This window comes from Rhipicephalus microplus, chromosome X (assembly GCF_043290135.1).
Source record: "Rhipicephalus microplus isolate Deutch F79 chromosome X, USDA_Rmic, whole genome shotgun sequence".
Taxonomy (NCBI): domain Eukaryota; kingdom Metazoa; phylum Arthropoda; class Arachnida; order Ixodida; family Ixodidae; genus Rhipicephalus; species Rhipicephalus microplus.
This window is the reverse complement of record NC_134710.1, coordinates 287762916-287781575: the sequence shown is the minus strand read 5'-3', so window position 1 is coordinate 287781575 and position 18660 is coordinate 287762916. Positions and strand designations below refer to the sequence as shown.

Genomic DNA, 18660 nt, shown 5'->3' with positions numbered 1-18660 from the left:
TCGGAGTCGTCTTTAGCCCTAACTTTGCCGACAGCGAGACTGCGGGCAGGAACGCAGTGCTAGCGCATTCGTGGCGACAAGCTTCTTCGCAAGCAACGAAGCTGTAAGCGGCGGCACGATCTGATTACTACGAGTGGCCGCACCGGATGCTCGATCAGACTTTGAGCGGGCGCGCGGCGCGTCATCGGAGTCGTCTTTAGCCCTAACTCCGCTGATAGGGAGACGGCGGGCAGGAACGACGCGCTAGCGCACTCTTGGCGACGTTCTTCTTCGCAAGAAATAAAGCACATCACTCGCTAGCTCCTCTGAACTACGTAACGGCATTTTAAGGATCGGCAGTGGACCGCATACTCAAGCTCGGCACCCCTCCCCTCTTCTCTGCCTAGGATTGCTCGGAGCAGCGGCCAGCAGTTTCACGCGTCGTCACTCGAAAATGTGATGTCAAGCGTAGTGCGCGCCGATTTTTTGTCATCATAATTACACATTTTGCGCATCGTCACCGAATGCCGCCGGCAAGTGCATTACGCGCCGGTTGCACTCTCCACGCGGCCGTGCACTCCACGGTCATATGGAGTGCTGTTAATAAGCTTTTGTGATGCAATTTAGACATGTGTGATGCGATTTATACGTGCTTGGAACCGTGCTTGGTATCGCCACGAACGTCTGTCTATGAATGTTCTGAGACAATGAAAGCCTTGTAGATTAGCGTTTCCGCGATCGGTTGTATGATGATGCGTTTGACGGCTAGAGCAGCAAAAGAGCACGTATGAATCAGCGGCAAGAATTTTTATATGCCCGTTTTACGTCATTAAATATACTGCTAAAAATTCCTGTGCCACCAGTCTTCTGCCCATAACTTTGTTATTTGGAAAGAAGGCATAGGCTGTCATGGTGTGATCTATATTTCTGATGCGATAAATCTCTCTCTAAATAAAGAAATGTTCAGTGAATACTTATAATCAAGAACTTAATTACGCTAATTACAACTTCGGCACAAGAAATATGTGTAATCAATTCAGTATATGGTCTCATTCAATTACAATTTTTTCTGTCATGCCTATCACACCACTCCTTCATACAAGGAACTTGGTTTGAAATCCATACTTGTTCTTTGTAAAACATGAAAAGGAAATTATGGGGGAGAAAAAAAGGGCAACCAAGGCACACTGGTCAGAGACCAGATACCTGAAAAGTCAAATATCACTAGACAAACCTAAGATCACAATCTTTCGGTGTTTTAAAGACGTAAAAAGAGGTTGAAACTTTAAACGCAGTTTTCTCAATACTGTTTTTTTGGCATTATACTCAGCTCGTGGAGCAGATATCTGGGCAACCACTGTACGGATTTTGATTCCGTTTATTTTGTAATGCTCCTTGAACTGTGCTTCAGGGGGCTGCGATCTTAGTTTTTCATTTTACTCCTTAAACAATTTTTTATAGAGTTTCTTGTTTGTAGTGCAAGTGTGTTCATAGCAATGTCGCTGGAGAAAACGTTAACTACAAGTTTTAGTGTTGCAAATATATTATTTTGAGAATGCAGCCCCCTTCAACATACATTTGGCTGTGGATACAGCAATTACCAACCATTTTTGTCATTTTATAAATCCTCCAGCCCCTCCACGAGGTTCACTTGAAAAATAATTTGTTTCTCATTAGGTATTTGTGCTACCGCCTCGCAATTTTTGTGGATGCACGGTGAGGCCATTCTTAGTGTCTGTGGCAATTTTCGTCATCATTCGACCAGAAACAAGAAAGTTCATTCTCAAAGGCACATCCCCCCTTAAAGTGCAGGAGTTGACGACGGAGTCGCGCGTTGGGTGGATGAGAAACTCCCGAAAGGTGGTCCATCATGCGTCTGCAGTATGAATCAGACCGCTGGTGGGAGATAAATGTTGGCTCGTCGTCCGAAGAGGGTTGCCTTATTGATGCGAGCGTATGAACTTTGGTAGATGTGGCGGTTGAGTTCTCACCAACGCTGATATGGGTAGTTGGAAGCGGGCAACGAGACAAAGCGTCGGCGTCTTGATGTTTTCTGCCTGACTTGTAAGTTCTGTCAAAGTCGTACTCCTGCAAGCGTAGTGTCCACCGACCCAAGCGTCCGGACAAGTTCTTCAGTGTAGAAAGCCAGCATAAGGCATGGTGGTCCGTAACGATTGTGAAGTGACGGCCGTGAAGATAGGGACGGAACTTCTGGACCGACCAAACCACAGCCAAACACTCTTGCTCAGTTATAGTGTAGTTCTTTTCGGCAGGGCTGAGTACGCGACTGGCATATACAACAACTTTCTCTAGGGAAGACTTGTCGCGTTGTAGAAGAACGGCTCCTATACCAAGGCCGCTAGCGTCACTAGCGTCTGTGCGGCTTCGTCAAAGTGGCAGAGCAGAGGTTCAGACGTGAGTGCCCGCTTCAACAGGTCGAATGCCGTTTGACATTCTTGAGACCACAGCAAGGGGACGTTGGAAGCAAGCAGTTGGTGTAATGGAGCAGCAATAGAAGCAAAGTTCTGGATAAACCGGCGAAAATAGGAGGCGAGGCCAAGGAAACTGCGAAGCTCCTTTGGTTTTTCGAGACGCGGAAAGTGAAGGACTGCAGAAATCTTGTCAGGGTCGGGCCGGATGCCATGTTTGCTAACGACGTGTCCTAAGACCTTGATAGATTTGCTAGCGAAAAAGCATTTCTTAGTGTTTATTTGAAACCTGCCGCCGGCAAGGCACGTCAAAACTTGACCCAATCATTCTAGGTGCTCAGGAAACGTTGACGAAAGATAATAATGTCGTCCAGGTAGCAAAGGCAACTTTTCCATTTCAGGCCGCGCAGCACGGTATCTATCATGCGCTCAAAAGTCGTGGGTGGGTTGCAGAGCGCTAAAGGCATCACGTTGAATTCATATAGCTCGTCGGGGGTTGCGAATGCCGTTTTCTCCTTATCGCCTTCATGCATGGGGATCTGCCAGTACCCAGAACGCAAGTCAATGCTTGAAAAGAATTCCGCGCCTTGAAGGGAATCAAGGGCATCGTCAATGCGTGGCATAGGGTACACGTCCTTGCGTGTGATCTTATTGAGCGCCCGGTAGTCCACGCAAAACCGCACAGAGCCATCCTTTTTATGGACCAAAACAATAGGAGACTACCAAGGGCTAGATGAGAGACAGATGACTTCCCGTTTAAGCATGTCCGCAACGTTTTCTTCTATAATCTTTCTTTCAGTTAGAGACACAAGGTAGGGTCGGCGGTGTACGATAGATGTCCCAACAGTTTGAATTCGATGTGCTGTAGTATTAGTGCGGCCCAGCTTAGACGAGCAAATATCGAAAGAATTTGCATGTTTCTGTAACAATGCGAGCAGCTGCTGCCTCTGTGAATATGTCAATTCGCTGCTGATAGCGGTGGTAAAGGTAGAGGAAGAAACATGCTCACCGAGGCAAGGTTCTTTAGATGCGATGGCCTGAAGTGGCGTGGCAAGTACAGGCTCGAAGTCAGCAACACGGGCCACATTAGTGCCCTGTGGCAGTAAGATCTTCTCCGGTATAGAGTTGACAGTGGTGACAAGTGCCGAGCCATTGCAAAAACGAACGACACCGGACGGAAGAACTATACCATTGTGAACGCAAAGTGGTGACGATTAGACCAATACATCTCCGTGATAGATGTCGTTGGACGTAATGCTGACAATTTGCTCTTGTAGTGGCGGCAGTTCGATGTCTTTCGCAGCGACCAGACGAAGTGGCTTCTGATTGTCGTCGTCAAGCATGTAGTCGGTGTCAGCGAGGTGAACGACGCGTTGTCCACAACAAATCGCCGCGGAAGCAGATGATAGAAAATCTCACCCTAAAATTAGTTGGTGAGAGCAGCGGGACATGACAGCAAACTGGACATGATGGCGGATGCCGTCGATGAAAACACGCACAGTACAAAACGCAGAAGGGTGAATGACGTTCCCCTGGGCAGCAACTAACGTGGGGCCATCGTAAGGCGTCATTACTTTCCTTAAATGTTCACACAAATTGGCACGTATCACAGACAATGTCGCACCTGTGTCTATCAAAGCATCGACTCGCACTCCTTCCACTTCCACAGAAACCATGTTACACGGGCCTGATGGAGGAATTTCAGTTCTAATTCCGAATGCAGTTTTTCCTCCTCAAACTGCATCACTTAGTTTTCCGAATGAATATCAGAGGTGAATGAGGCGGCCGAAGTGGAGAAGTGGAACGGCGGAAGGGCGAAGGCGAGCGGCGTCTCGTGTTTCGGCTGTTTCGTGGTGCAGTCGATGCAGGAGGAGATGGAGACCGGTGCGGGGGAGACGAATAACGCCGACCTTGATAAGATGCCCCGGTGTACAAATCCCGTTCACGCACGTCGTTCCGATGCTCATCTTGCTGGCGCTTTCGGCAGAAACGAGATATGTGGCCGCGATAGCCACAGTAGTAGCATACAGGGCGAGACGAGCGCCACGGTGGGGAATATAAGGCATTCGGGGCACCTGGAGATAGCGCGGTCAGGTGGGCCGAAGGGTTAGGAGGCACGTAATGGTAGTTCACCGGGGGAGCGGCAGCAACTGACGCGTAGGATGGATGCGGCAATGTCGCGTGGGCGTCGCTGGGAGGCACGGCAGCAACTTGATGGTACGTGGATATAGGGTGAGAAGCAGGTGGCTGTACGCGCAGAGCCAGTCATGGATGTAAGTTCCTCCCTGATGATGTCACGTAAGGGCATTCCCGAAGGCTGTGTAGGTCGCGGTGTAGGAGGTGTGAAGCGCATGGACCGCAATTCTTCGCGTATAATGCCCCGGATGAGGTCACGCATATGGCCATCTGACGTGGAGTGGTGGTCGCCAATGTCTGGTTGAAGGCGAACAGAGTCCAGCGCATCAAGGCGCTGGCATGTCGTCACGACGTCAGCGATGGTAGCTGGGTTTTGCACAGCGAGGGCATTAAAGGCAACAGGCCCAATGCCTTTCAATATATGGCGCACTTTGTCCGATTCCGGCATGGATTGATTGACACGCCGGCAAAGTGCGAGGGCATCCTCGATGTGTGAAGTGTACTATTCACCGGGATGTTGTCGGCGAGTATCGAGTGTCCTCTTCGCGATGGCGGATCGAATGTCTGGTGTCCCAAAGACGTGTCGCAGCTGCTGCTGGAAGGTAGCCCAGTCGGGTAAGTCAACGACGTGGTTAAAATACCATGTCTTCGCGACTCCGATCAGATAAAAAGGCACATAATGCAGTTTGGCGGCCTCGTCCCACCTATTAGCGGCACTTACGCGGTCGTAGTCATCAAGCCAGTCTTCGTCTTCTCCCCGAAGACCAGCGAAGAGCGGGGGTTCCCGCTGATTTCCGTGTATGTAAGTAGGAGGGGCAGCTTGCGAGGGTGCGTGGTTGATGACATCAGTGCCGGCAGGCTCGGTCTGGGACATGTTGCCTGACTGTGGGCACAATCGGTGGCCTGAACGAAGCTCCAGGGGGTGTAGCGGGCTGCGGGAAGTCAGAGGACTGAAAATCCACCTCCACCACGTATGAAGTCTTGGTAGTCTTGGCTGCGTCAGCGTTTATTTGAGGAAAGACCTCGCAAAACGAACGGGCAGAGCCAGTAAACAGACGATGACGATGATGATGACCCAGAGTGGCAATGAGGACAAAGAGACAAGCTTATGATGGTGATTGTGATCATGCAGGGATGATGACGATGTAAGTAAGAAATGCCCACAATATGTATATATATATATATATATGTGTGTGACGTATCAAGCGATGGTTCGTAGAGGTAGAGAAGGAAGAAGTGCAGAATGGAATAAACATGGCATATGAGCCAGCCCACGTCTCCCATTCATAGCGTCACACGAGTCGACAGGATGAAGACCTGGCCGCCACTCATCAGCCTCAAATCATTCACGAAGCGACCGGCAATACGCCTCAACTGAATATCAACCACAGAAGAGGTGATTTCAGGTGCATGCAGTTACCGGCATCATGACAGAACCATCGACTGACCTTCCCATCCCCAAGTACACCGGAGCAGCGGACGATGGACCTGTACAGGACTGGTTCAACCTGTTCGAGCTCCACGCTACCACTGCATCATGGTCGGAAAGGGAGATGATCGCCAACTTGACTGACTAAATCTCCGGTGAGGCATTTAAGTTTTACCTGACACACATATTCGAAAACGACGAATCATGGCAAAAGATCAGAGAAGAGATGATTAGCCATTTTAACGACTACGACGAGGACTTCCTCGTCTGCACACAACAACACTCGGCCGTCACAATCCACGTTCATTTCTCAAGGAACGTAGCCTTCCACCACGTTTCTCTTCGCGAAAGCCGGTGTTTTCAAAGTCATCGCTCCAGCAAATTACATGAGACGTCGCTTACCCACCTAATGCACTTCATTCTTCGCCTCGCGTACGTGGTCCACCACCCGGGTTTTCATCACGCGGCTCTTTAAGTGCTCTTGATGCTCACCGTTTGCCTTATAAGGACGCCATGTTCATGATAGACGAGCTGACGCACCGGGAAAATACCCTGTCGAGCCATGCTCCTTCCGCACGGGTTCATGCATCGCTGTCCGGTGCATACACAATCGACAGTCGAAGCAACACCGAAGGCTCAGACGCATAGAACGTCGCACGCTGCAATGCGCAAGAGCCTGTCATAGTGAACAGGGTAGAAGAAGCTTCTGAAGAACTTTCTACCAACTCTGAAGCATTATCTTCATTGCCCGAACTGCATGACAACAGTCCACAGACTACCAGCTGCAGACTGGGCACCACATCAAGTTGTGAAGAAAACCAGCGCGATGTTCGAGAAGGGATCTCACCGCAATGCGTTCCACAGCAACATCAGCAATGCCAGCAAAAGCAAGTCCAAGAATCGCAGACACTCCAACGGATACACCGACAAGGACGACGACACAAAGTAAGCCTCTTAAAACAAATTCAAGACGTCAGGCGTCTTCGCATAGGGGATCGGCGCCAGAAACGCATTTGGCGCTAGAGATCAAGGCTGCGCCTACGATTACAGCTCGGAAACCACAGAAAACGACGAAAGAGACAAGAAGGCACCATCTGTACAACGCAGAGGCCAAGACATCATTCTGAATTCATCAGCTGCAACCATCGCACATGCAAACTAAAAGCACACCGTCTGTTCTCGTCACGAGACACAACTCGACTCCTTCAACTTCCGAACTACAAATGCTACAGGGACTCCCACTCTTGTCCGTTCCTCGCAAGAACTCAACCCATGTCACCACCAGTGCAGATCTCCAGGGTGTGGTTATGCCATCCAGAACGCAACAGTCAGCCTCGCCCACCAGAAATCCTGCGTTAATCGGACTGCTGCACTCTCCACTGGAGTCTTCGAAAGTTTACGGAACTCCTCTGGAGCATAGAACCAATTGTGACTTTTGACATTTGTGACTTTTGAACCTGTCCTTGTTTACTTTTTCTTGTTCATAATCCATGCCTTCTTTCGGAGGGAGGGGGAATCGTGTCAGGTATGAAGCAATGGTTCGTAGAGGCAGAGAAGGAAGAAGTGCAGAATGGAATAAACATGGCATATGAGCCAGCCCACATCTCCCATTCATCATAGCGTCTCTCTCTCTCTCTCTCTCTCTCTCACACACACACACACACACACACACACACGCACACACGTGCGTGCACACACACACACACACGTGCGTGCACACACACACAATACGTGCGCACGCACGTATACAGTGTATATACACACGCACGCACGTATACAGTGTATATACACACGCACGCACGTACGTATACAGTGTATGTACACACGCACGCATGTACGTATACAGTGTATGTACACACGCACGCACGTACGTATACAGTGTATGTACACACACACGTACGTATACAGTGTATACACACACACACACACACACACACACACACACATATATATATATAATATAATATATAGTGAGGAACCGGTTTATTCAGCCAGGCTTGAGCTAAATCACGCTGGTGATGATATTTACAGATGAAGAATATGTACAGGTTATGATGATATCAAAGAGACTAAAGAGTCATTCGCTTGTCGCGCTCACCCTGATTCGCCCGCGCAGTGAAAGCGGCCGCCTGGTCGCTTGACAGTATTATGAAATGCGTTGCTTATAAGGCTTTAAACGAGATACGTGCACTATCTCTGTTTCTCGGCAACGATCATCAGGATTAGCGCTAAGAGGAGAAACGCGGTAATTGACAGGAGATGTCTGTTCGACCACAGTGTACGGCCCAATGAAGCGACTGATGAATTTGTCGCATAGGCCGGGGACAGGTAGTTGTGTCCATAGAAGAACTTTGTCACCAGGGGAAAAACTCATAACACGGCGAGACGAGTCGTAGCGAGATTTTCGAGTGTCTTGTGAGAGGCCGGTGTTAACACGGTTCGGGTGAAGGCAGTGTGCGAGACGAGATAGAAATTTTTCAGAGAAAGGAGCCGTCGAGGGTGCAGGGGCCGAAAGGACAGAGACATCCAGAGCGAAACTTGAGCGACCATGGACGAGAAGAAATGGACAAAAGGCGGTAGTGCGTTGAGCAGCCGTATTATAGGCGAATGTCGCGAAGGGTAGAATTGCATACCAGGTCGTGTGGTTGGGGTGAATGTACATGGCGATCATGTCCGATAGGGTCCGATGAAACCGTTCAGTCAATCTGTTGGTCTGCGGGTGGTAGCTAGAAGTGGTCTTGTGAACAGTGTTCGAGGCACGCAAAACTTGCTCGACAATGGAAGAGAGAAAGACTTTGCCACGATCACTCAGGAGAACGCAAGAGCTCCATGACGCAAAAAGATGTGGTGAAGAAAGAAATCGGCGATCTCAGTGGCAGTCCCAGATGGTATAGAAGCTGTTTCTGCGTAGCGGGTAAGGTGGTCGACGGCCGTGACAATCCAGCGATTCCAATTGGATGATATAGGAAGAGGGCCATACAGGTCGATTCCAAGGACTTCAAAAGGCGAGCCGGGACAAGGAAGAGGTTGCATTAAGCCAGCCGGAGCAGTTGTCGGTCGTTTTCGCCGTTGGCAATGGACACAGGAGGCGACGTACTTAGCGACGGCTGAAGAGAGGCCAAGCCAAAAACAACGACTTCGTATTTTGTAGTAAGTCTTGTGATAGCCTAGATGAGCGGCGGTTGGATCATCATGAAAGGCTTCCAGAACTTCACGTTGCAGAGAACGTGGGATGACGGGTACCCACTTGTTGCCATCGATGTGGTAAATGTAGCGACATAAAGCATCATCGACAAGCTTAAATTGTTTAAGTTGTCGACAGAGTTTGGCGCTTGGAGGAGTAGTAGAGCTGGTCAAGCGGTCAACAATGGTGCGGCAGTATGGGTCGACACGTTGTTGTGAAACAAGGACTGATAGGGTGGCAGGTGATGAACTTAGCGCTGCAATTGGAGAGGTGCTGTCGTTTTGGAGTATCGATAGTGAGTGGCTTCCGCTGGGCAAAGGACAGCGCGATAGAGCATCAGCATCTTGATGCTTCTCCTCAGATCTGTAGGCGACATCGAAATCCTACTCCTGCAAGCGAAGCGCCCAGCGACCGAGGCGACTCGATAAGTTTTTCAGCGATGAAAGCTAGCACAGGGCGTTATGGTCGGTCACGACGGTAAAATGACGGCCGTGAAGATATGGTCGGAATTTTTGCACTGCCTAAACAACAGCAAGGCACTCCTGTTCGGTGATAGTGCAGTTATTTTCTGGAGCGGTAAGAGCACGACTTGCGTAAGCAACGATGCATTCGCGTGAGTTTTTGTCGCGCTACAAGAGTACCGCACCAAGACCATGACTACTTGCGTCGGTGTGAAGGATGGTGGGTGCGGTGGAATCGAAGTGGCACAGTACCGGATCCTACGTGAGGGCTTGCTTCAATGCCGTGAAAGCGCTTTCGCAGTCTTCGGGCCAAATGAAGGGGACGTTCTTTGCGAGGAGTTGATGGAGCGGAGACGCAAGTTTCGTGAAGCGACGTATGAAGCGCCGGAAGTAAGAAGATAACCCAAGAAAGCTGCGCAGGTCCTTTTGACGTAGTGGACGAGGAAAATCGAGGATGGCGGCAAGCTTCTCGGGGTCGGGCCGAATTCCTTCTTTGCTGACAAGGTGGCCGAGAACCTTGATTGTCTTGCTAGCAAATGTACATTTCTTGGTGTTAAGCTGCAGACCGGCTTTTGCAAGGCATGTGAGGACATCGTCAAGACGTTGTAGATGCTGCGAGAACGTGGATGAAAACACTGCTATGTCATCGAGATAGCACAGACATGTTTTCCATTTCAAACCACGCAATACGCCGTCTATCATGCGTTCGAAGGTGGCGGGGGGGCGGGCGCATTACAGAGTAGAAAAGGCATCACATTAAACTCGTACAACCCATCTGGCGTTGAAAAGGCGGTCTTCTCTTTATCAGACTCCGACATTGGTATCTGCCAGTAGCCTGACCTAAGGTCGAGGCTCGAAAAATACTCTGCGCCCTGTAATGAATTCAGTGCATCATCGATCCGAGGGAGGGGATAAATATCCTTGCGCGTTATTTTGTTTAGCGCACGGTAATCGACGCATAAACGCACTGTCCCATCTTTCTTTTGAACGAGAACAACTGGGGATGACCAGGGACTCGAGGAAGGACATATGATGTTGCGTTGTAGTATGTCCGAGACGTTTTCCTCGATGATCTTGCGTTCTGCCTGAGACACGCGATATGGATGCCGATGTACAGTACGAGAGCCGCCAGTCAGGATGCTGTGAGTAGCGGTGGTAGTCATGCTGAGGGCGGGCGAGTTCACGTCAAATAGAGAACGGTGTCTATTTAACAGGGCGAGCAAATCTTCAGTTTGATCAGGTGTTAAGTCAGTGCTTATTGTTGCCGACACAGGTGTGGCAGAGGCATTGAATGGCAGTGATTGTGACTTTGGGGCATCGTTGTGGTTGTTGTTCGGAAGAGTAACAATCGCAACAGGCTCACTGTCGACTGCGCAAGATACTGTTGAGCCACAGGGGAGCAGTACGCACTCGGGCGTTTGATTCATGGCGGTTAGGTACGTAGACCCATAGAAGAAGCGAATAAGCCCTGGTGTGATCACAATGCCCCTACGTAGGGTATGCCGTAAGGGAGAATTAGTACGTCGCCATCCACAATGTCGGTGCAATTAACACTTATAATTTCTTCAATGTATGGCCGAAGTACATATTCTGGCGCGGTGACAAGGTGGATGCGTCCATCTTGTTCGAGCGGAGAACGGTCAGTGGCATTTAGATGCAGGAGGCGCTGATGACATGATATTAAAGCGAACGCAGAAGACAAGAAATCCCACCCCAGAATAAGAGCGTGGGTGCACTCGCGAAATACCGCTAAAACAATGTGATGACGAATGCCTTCTATGCAGACACGAACGGTACACTGTGCAAGTGGACGAATGAGAGCGTTGGTCGCCGCACGTAGAGGTGGGCCACTATAAGGCGTGGTGACTTTTCGAAGGCAGGAACAAAAATCGGCTCGAATAATCGAAACGGCAGCGCCAGTGTCTACAAGAGCCTCAACGTGTACACCTTCTACAGACACTACTATCAAATTCGATGGCCGCTCTGGAGGAATTGTTAGCTGTCCGGTGGATGCAGTTTCCCCTCCTAAAACTGCATTGGGGAGTTTTCCGCGTGGGTTTTCGTGAAATGGGGGGCGGGCCACAGAGGCGACACTGAACGGCGACCTGGCGAAGGCGACCTGCGGCGAGACGTACGGGAATCCCCAGGCATGTCCGTATGGTAGGTAGGAGATGTAGGAGATGGTGAACGGTAATAGGACGATCGGGAGGGTGGTCATAGGTAGTTCATGGTCGGACGGAAGCTTCGATGTTCTTCAGGAGCGTAGCCGCGTTGCTCGTCTTGTTGGCGCATTCAACAAAACCAAGCGATATGTCCTCGATAGCGACAGTAGTAACAGATTGGTCGAGGTGGGTGCTGAGGTGTGTAGTAAGGTGGTGCACGCACTGGTGGTGATAACGAAGCCACAGGCGTATGGTGTGCTGTTGTAGGCACAGAAACGGTGGGTGCGGCAGAGAGCGCGGCAACTTCGGCGTACGTTTGCGTCTGGCGCATGCAGGGGCTGTTGGAACACGTTGGACGCGATGCGGAGGCGATCTCTTGTTTAATCAGGTCTCACAAGCTATCCTTTTCAGACGGGAAAGTAACTTCCGCAGCACAGGAAGAGCAGCGCCCGTGAAGCTCTTCACGAACGATGTCGCGAATAAGCGCACGCAAGTCGAGGGGTGCAGGCAAACGAATGTCGGTGGCATCGTAGCAAAGGCGAAGAGGCTGAAGCTCGTCAAGTCGCTGACAGATGGTTATCACGTCCTGTGTGGTGGCAGAATTTTGCGTGGCGAGGACGTTAAAGGCGACGGTGTTAATGCCTTTAATAATGTGCCGTATTTGGTCGTTCTGAGACATGCCGGTGTTAATGCGCTTGCACAGTGCAAGGACATCCTCAATATAAGAGGTATAAGATTCACCTGGCAGCTGCATGCGTTCAGCGAGCTTCTTCTTTGCTGCCTCAGTGCGAACTGCAGGGGCACCAAATATCTGACGAATTTGCTGCTCGAAAGTGTCCCAGTCGGGAAGATCCGGGTGGTGATTTTAGAACCAAGTTTTCGCAGCATCGGACAAGTAAAATGGGATGCTGCGCAACTTCTGTGGATTGTCCCACCTGTTCAAATCCCTGACGAGGTCGTAGTTCTTGATCCAGTCTTCGACATCATCGCCTCGGAGACCGGAAAACACAGGTGGATCACGCAGGCGAATGTTGTTGGGCGGTGCGCGTGGCGGTGGCTGCAGTAGGATGGCGACGTTGGATGGGCCAGGGTTTTCTTGGGCCGCCATGGCAGGGGGTTGTATGCGACGACCCGAGCGGAGCTCCAGCGAGAACGGGCGGGAGGACTTGAGGGAACGAAAAGCACCGTCCACCACTTATGAGGAACTGGTTTATTCAGCCAGGCTCGAGCAAAATCACGCTGGTGATGATATTTGCAGATGAAGAAGATGTACAGGTGATGATGATATCAAAGAGAATAAAGAGTCATTCGCTTGTCGTGCTCACACTATATATATATATATATATATATATATATACATACATACACTTTTTTTTCTACAGTCATACCTCATTAATACTGTTGCAATTGTATTTGAAATATACTTACGAAGGAAGATAGCTTGACTGTCAATATGGTGGCTGCGTTTCATCTGATCTCGTCGTCCTCCTCCTCTTCCCTCACAACTGCATAGTGCTAACAGCGACTCCACAACATCGACCTGCGGCGGCGAAAGCACCGACCCGGCGTTTGGCGCTTGTTAGAAAGTGTACGACGAGAGGTATGGCTTCAGGTGGGAGACAGATGACGTCTGAAGATGCGGAAGGCGTTGTAGGGTTGTAAGGCGCTATTTCATAAGTAACGGCAGTCACTTGGCGTAAGATAGAGAGGGGGCGGAGTATTTAGGCAGAAGCTTTTCGGACAAGGAGGGCGAGGTCACCCTGATTAAAGTGGACATTCTGGTGCTGGCAGTCGTATACGGACTTCTGGCGCAGCTGTGAGTCGGCAAGACGTCTATGGGCGATCTGACGTGCTTTTTCGGTTGTGGTGATAGCATGGCGAGCATACATTGTTGACAGGTTGGCAGGGCTGCCGCATGAGCATGTCAAAAGACGAGGTGGGTTCTCGTCCATAGAGAAGATAAAAGGGAGAATAACTGGCAGTGTCTTGGTTTAAGGGGTTGTATGCAGAAGCGACGAACGCAAGCACGGTGTCCCAATCGCGATGATCAGTCGAAACATACATGGTTAGCATATCAGTGATTGTGCAGTTCAAATGCTTCGTGAGACCATTTGTTTGGGGACGGTAGGCCATCGTAAACTTGTGCTTCGTTGCACAATAACGAAGTAGGTCATCTCGGGCTGTGAGAAGTTGGCGAGGAGAGCCGCGGTGCAAGATGATGTCTTGTATCAGGAAGTCTGCGACATCTGTAGCGCAACTCCTCGGGAGAAGTGTGGCAACTTGGGCTAGTTGGTATGGCATGACGATAGTTATAGCGCGAGAACAAAACGACACAGAGACGATCGTATGTCCTGGCAGTTCCAAGGTGATCAGCTGTCTGTACATTACGTAGCTGCTGTAGTACAATCAACTGAAGATGAGAGGGTACTAAAAGAAGTAACTCCTGTCCCACAGAGTGCATGTTCCAGGGGTATAAGATGCCTTCTGAAATGACAAACTTGCGAAGTGAACTGTTTCTCAGGTTGTCTTTCTGGCAGTTGATTGTATTACGTAAGGAGGCGTCACATCGTTGCTTTTCTGCAATGTTGCAGAAAGAGGAGTGGGAGGAAAAGCGCACGGATATGTCGTCCGTGGCGATGCCTGGAGCCTCGACAGGGTACTGAGATAGGCAATTAGCGTCTTGGTGTAAACGGCCAGACTTTTAGATCACAGTGTACGTGAATTCCTGAAGACTGAGAGCCCAGCAAGCCAGGTGCCCTGTTGAATCCTTGTGTTAAAAGCCAGTGTAGAGTATGGGGACCTGTGGTCGCGGTTGAAATGTCGGCCATATAAATAAAGACATAATTTATCAGCTGCCCGCGAGGCATTCACTCTCAGTATTGGGATACGGTCAAACACTGCTACAACGAACACAGCAGCTACAGCGAAACATCCGCTAAATGAAAAATTATTGGTTCCCCGTAAGCAGTCTATAGGAGTCAATGCATAAACATTCTCGCCACAGTGAGCACTTTTCCTTCTGTCATCCCGCTTCAACGAAATTTGATGGTGCACTTCCAGGCTTAGATATTTAATGCTATGCAGTAAACGCAATATTTAACATTTTGATGCATTTTCAGAACCTGAAAATACGTCGACAAAGTTTAAAAAAACATGTTGGCACCACCAGAAAACGCCCCTGTTTACCAAGCATGGACGCCGCCATTGCTTGGTAGCAGTGGCAATGAGACTGCCCTGCTTTTTTTGCCACTGGTTTGTGTTTGAGCCGCAGGCGATCCAAAGCTGAAGCTCGTCGCTCAGTTCATGGTTTCCTTTATGCAGCTGCTGGTTGCAATCGCGGAACAATGCCTTTTTTTATACCAATACTTATCGTTCTGTTTGCGCTTGGCTAGTTTGGTAACTAATCAGAGCAGCTGTTTGTCCGCATTATGAAAAAAATCAGCTAGCCACGAGTGATGGAGAATAAGAACAGCATAAAATAAGGCAAAAGTCACCGCTGCATGATACCTCGCCTCCATCTCGGCATTGTCGGATACACTTTAATGTCAAATAGCTGCTGGTGCTAACCTGTTAATGCAGTTGTTAGGTTCATTCACGAAAACCGTTGTGGCCATTGTTTCAGCGTGCTCTTCATCATGGCGTCGCAATGCATGGGTGAAAATGGCATCATGACGTTCCTTAGAAAGACAATGAAATAGCCAAAACCTTTTGAATTTAGGAAATAAAGGTTGGCTTGTTTGGCTAGCTCAGATCAGCTTTAATTTTTTTCATTTCACTACAACAAAATCTTTGTTTCAACAAAATTTTTTCCGCGCTTCAGTTTCGTTGTTGTGGGGTTCGACTGTAATTGTGTTCGGCAGGGGAAAGCAGCCGTCTGGCATATGCAAGGACTCTATCATGACCGGATTGTCGTTGAGCTAGCACAGCAGCAATCCTGTAGCTGCTAGCTCAGTGCGGACCTCGGTTGGCGCGGACGCGCCGTAGTGGATGAGAATCGGCGGTGTGGTGAGTAGACTAATGAGGCTTGAAAAAGCAGCGGCTTGATCATGACCCCACTTAAATGGAAATATGATCACAGGTGCACAAAACTGCGAACGTCCTTGGCGTAAGATGGTACAGGGAAAAATAAAAAAACAGCACGAACTTTGTTGGGATCGTGGCGGATGCCACATGAGTTGAGGAGATGCCCCAAGTTGGCAACTTGGCGGTGCCCGAAGTGGCATTTCGAAGAATTAAGTTGTAGCCCAGCCGCACGAAACACGAAAGAATGGACGAAAGTCGGCCAAGATGAGTCTCGAAGGTTGGCGCAAACACAATGACATCGTCTAGGTAACAAAGGCATGTGGAAAATTTAAAGCTGCGCAAAATTTTGTCCATCATCCGCTCGAAAGTGGTCGGTACATTGCACAAGCCGAACGGCATAACTCTGAACTTGTAGAGGCCGTCAGGTATTCAATGGTGGTCTTCTCATGGTCGAGGTCATGTACTGCGATTTGCCAGTAACTGGAGCGTAGGTCTCTCGAAGAAAAATGGGTTGCATTGTGAAGGCAGTCCACAGGACCATCAATGCGAGGTAGTGGGTATACATCCTTTTTAGTGATTTTGTTCAAGTGCTGATAGTTCACACAGAAACGCCAGGTACTATCTTTATTTTTAACTAGGACGATGGGGGACTCGAAGAAGGCTCAATAATGCCCTTTGTCCAAAGCTCTAAAGGGGATGGCACGTTTTGTTCGTCGTGATAGTTACAACTGTGTATGGAGAAGACACGTGCAGTGCCAATAAACACCGCGGAGATGGTGTGACCACGTAATCACCATTCGGTACACTCCGGCATGGTTCAACAGCAATGCAGGTACAACCCTCGTAGGTTGTGACAAATCCTTGACCAAATATCATTGAGCCTAATACATTCAATGACCACTTAAGCCGTAGTGCTTTGTCCTATACCTAACTGTGCATACCAGATATGTATCGGGTTAACTTTTTTGTGCCATAAATGTTTATGGCACTGCTGAGCTTGCCAACGCCACAATGTCCCATGGAAGGCTTTCCATCTTTTTTAGAAGAGTGGGGAGCCATAGGTAAATGATTCTTACTTCCACAGGATGGCGGCAACGCTTTTTCGGGTGAGCATCGCGAAAAAAGGAAGGCGAGTGGGCGGCCACCTACGAACGTGCTGGAATTCCTTATTGCCAACAACGTTATCATAATACGGACCTTCAACTGTTTGCACAGGCATGCGTGTGGCATAGTGCTACTTAAAATCTACTGCATGCTTTTAGTAGGCAACAACCAGAACATACTTGGCCGCCGATCGCTGACGCCTTGTTGTGCGGGACCGTCTTCGTGCACGGGCACCACATTGTAGAAATGAAGCAGCTCACTGTTGCAGAGAATATGTGGTTGTGCTTTGCAGATCATGGGCGCCAAGAAAGCTCATTGCACTGGTGTTATCTCGCAAAACTCATGTGAATAATACAGCAAGTGAAGCGCTGTTTTAACTACACTGCATCCATTTATTGAGTGACAACCCACATGTGCCTTTGTCTACTACCAGGGCAGCTAGGGCACTGCAGAAAACACATCGCTTGCAGGAAGCTTATCATCGCCACGTTAATCTAACAAGCTACTTGTCACACTTTTGAAGTGGGCACATGCACTCCCCTTAGCAAATGAGCATGTAATGTACAGCTAGGGGCCTGACAGCGATGGTGTGGCCAGAGTAGGCAACGCACCGCATGTAACCAGCCGGGAGGGAGACAATCGGCTCCATGTGGCCATACTGTGTTTCAGTAAAACTGTCAGTTTTCTCTTAATAGCAGATCATGACACAGACACATGTATTGAGGAAAGTCGATACTGTCTGTCCTGCCACAATTTCAGTTGCAGCATATCTCATACTCTGCAATAGGGTAGTTAAAAATGCTTCTTGGTGGCGGCGCCACAGCACTACTAAGCGCTATCATACGGTCATGTGGGAGTGCTGGGATTTTTTGTACATTTTGGCAAAAAGAAAGAAAAGGCTCTTGGGGGGCAGTTTAGGCAATACAGTTAAACCTGGATATAGTGAAATTGACAAATTCGCACAAGAATTCGTTATACGCAGGTTTGGTACGAAAATTTTTAAATAATGAATGAAACAAAAAGGGAACTGAAGGCAGAGCCAGCTCGGAACTATTATTTAGCAATAAAAAAATGATGCAATTATTATGGACACTCTCTGCGTGTTTTTGCTGTTGCCGCCATGTTAAGTAACAAGTTCAAATTGATAACATGCCCCCGCGCATTGTAACTTTAGGACTGGGTACAAGAGCGCAAGCGCTGTTGAAGCAGAAAGCAAACGAGCCAGCCCTTTCCTATCACCTAGAGGGCGCATACGGTAACATCCCCCCACGTGTTAAAACTGCTGTCCAATGCTCAAACAGAAAGGAAACCACCAGTCTTGAACAAGCATGAAAAAACACGGGAGGAGTAGGGGGGGGAGGGTGGTGGCTCGAGTAGGAACGGTGAACTTTGTTTTCAAGGGCGGGGTTGTGATCGCTGACGCACATGCTATTTCGGCAAGCATCAGTGTGCTTTCAACGTGAAGTGACTGTGTGAAAAGAGCACTTCTTCCTGGAGTGACTGTAGTTGCTTTTACTAGCATTTTGTTGGATTTCAGCGATATAGGATCCAAAAGAGTGTGCTGCCAGCCTTGCTTCGTATAAAATTACAATTTATTGCTATCGCATTCATTGCATTGCATTCAATGCATCGTCTCGTAATTGCAAAAGCCAATCGACTAATAATGAAGGATACGGTCCCGCAATCTTGGGGCACAGCACCAGACCAATGCACGTGACGAGTCGACCTCCGAAGATCCGTCATCACCGTGCTC

General features: G+C 49.1%; 1 protein-coding gene across 7 annotated transcripts in view; it reads left to right on the top strand.

Annotated features, from left to right (window-relative positions):
• The window catches only part of Dora (zinc finger SWIM domain-containing dorado), a 254430-nt gene that overhangs the window by 118556 nt on the left and 117214 nt on the right, over positions 1-18660 (top strand). The gene's annotated exons all lie outside the window — the stretch shown is intronic.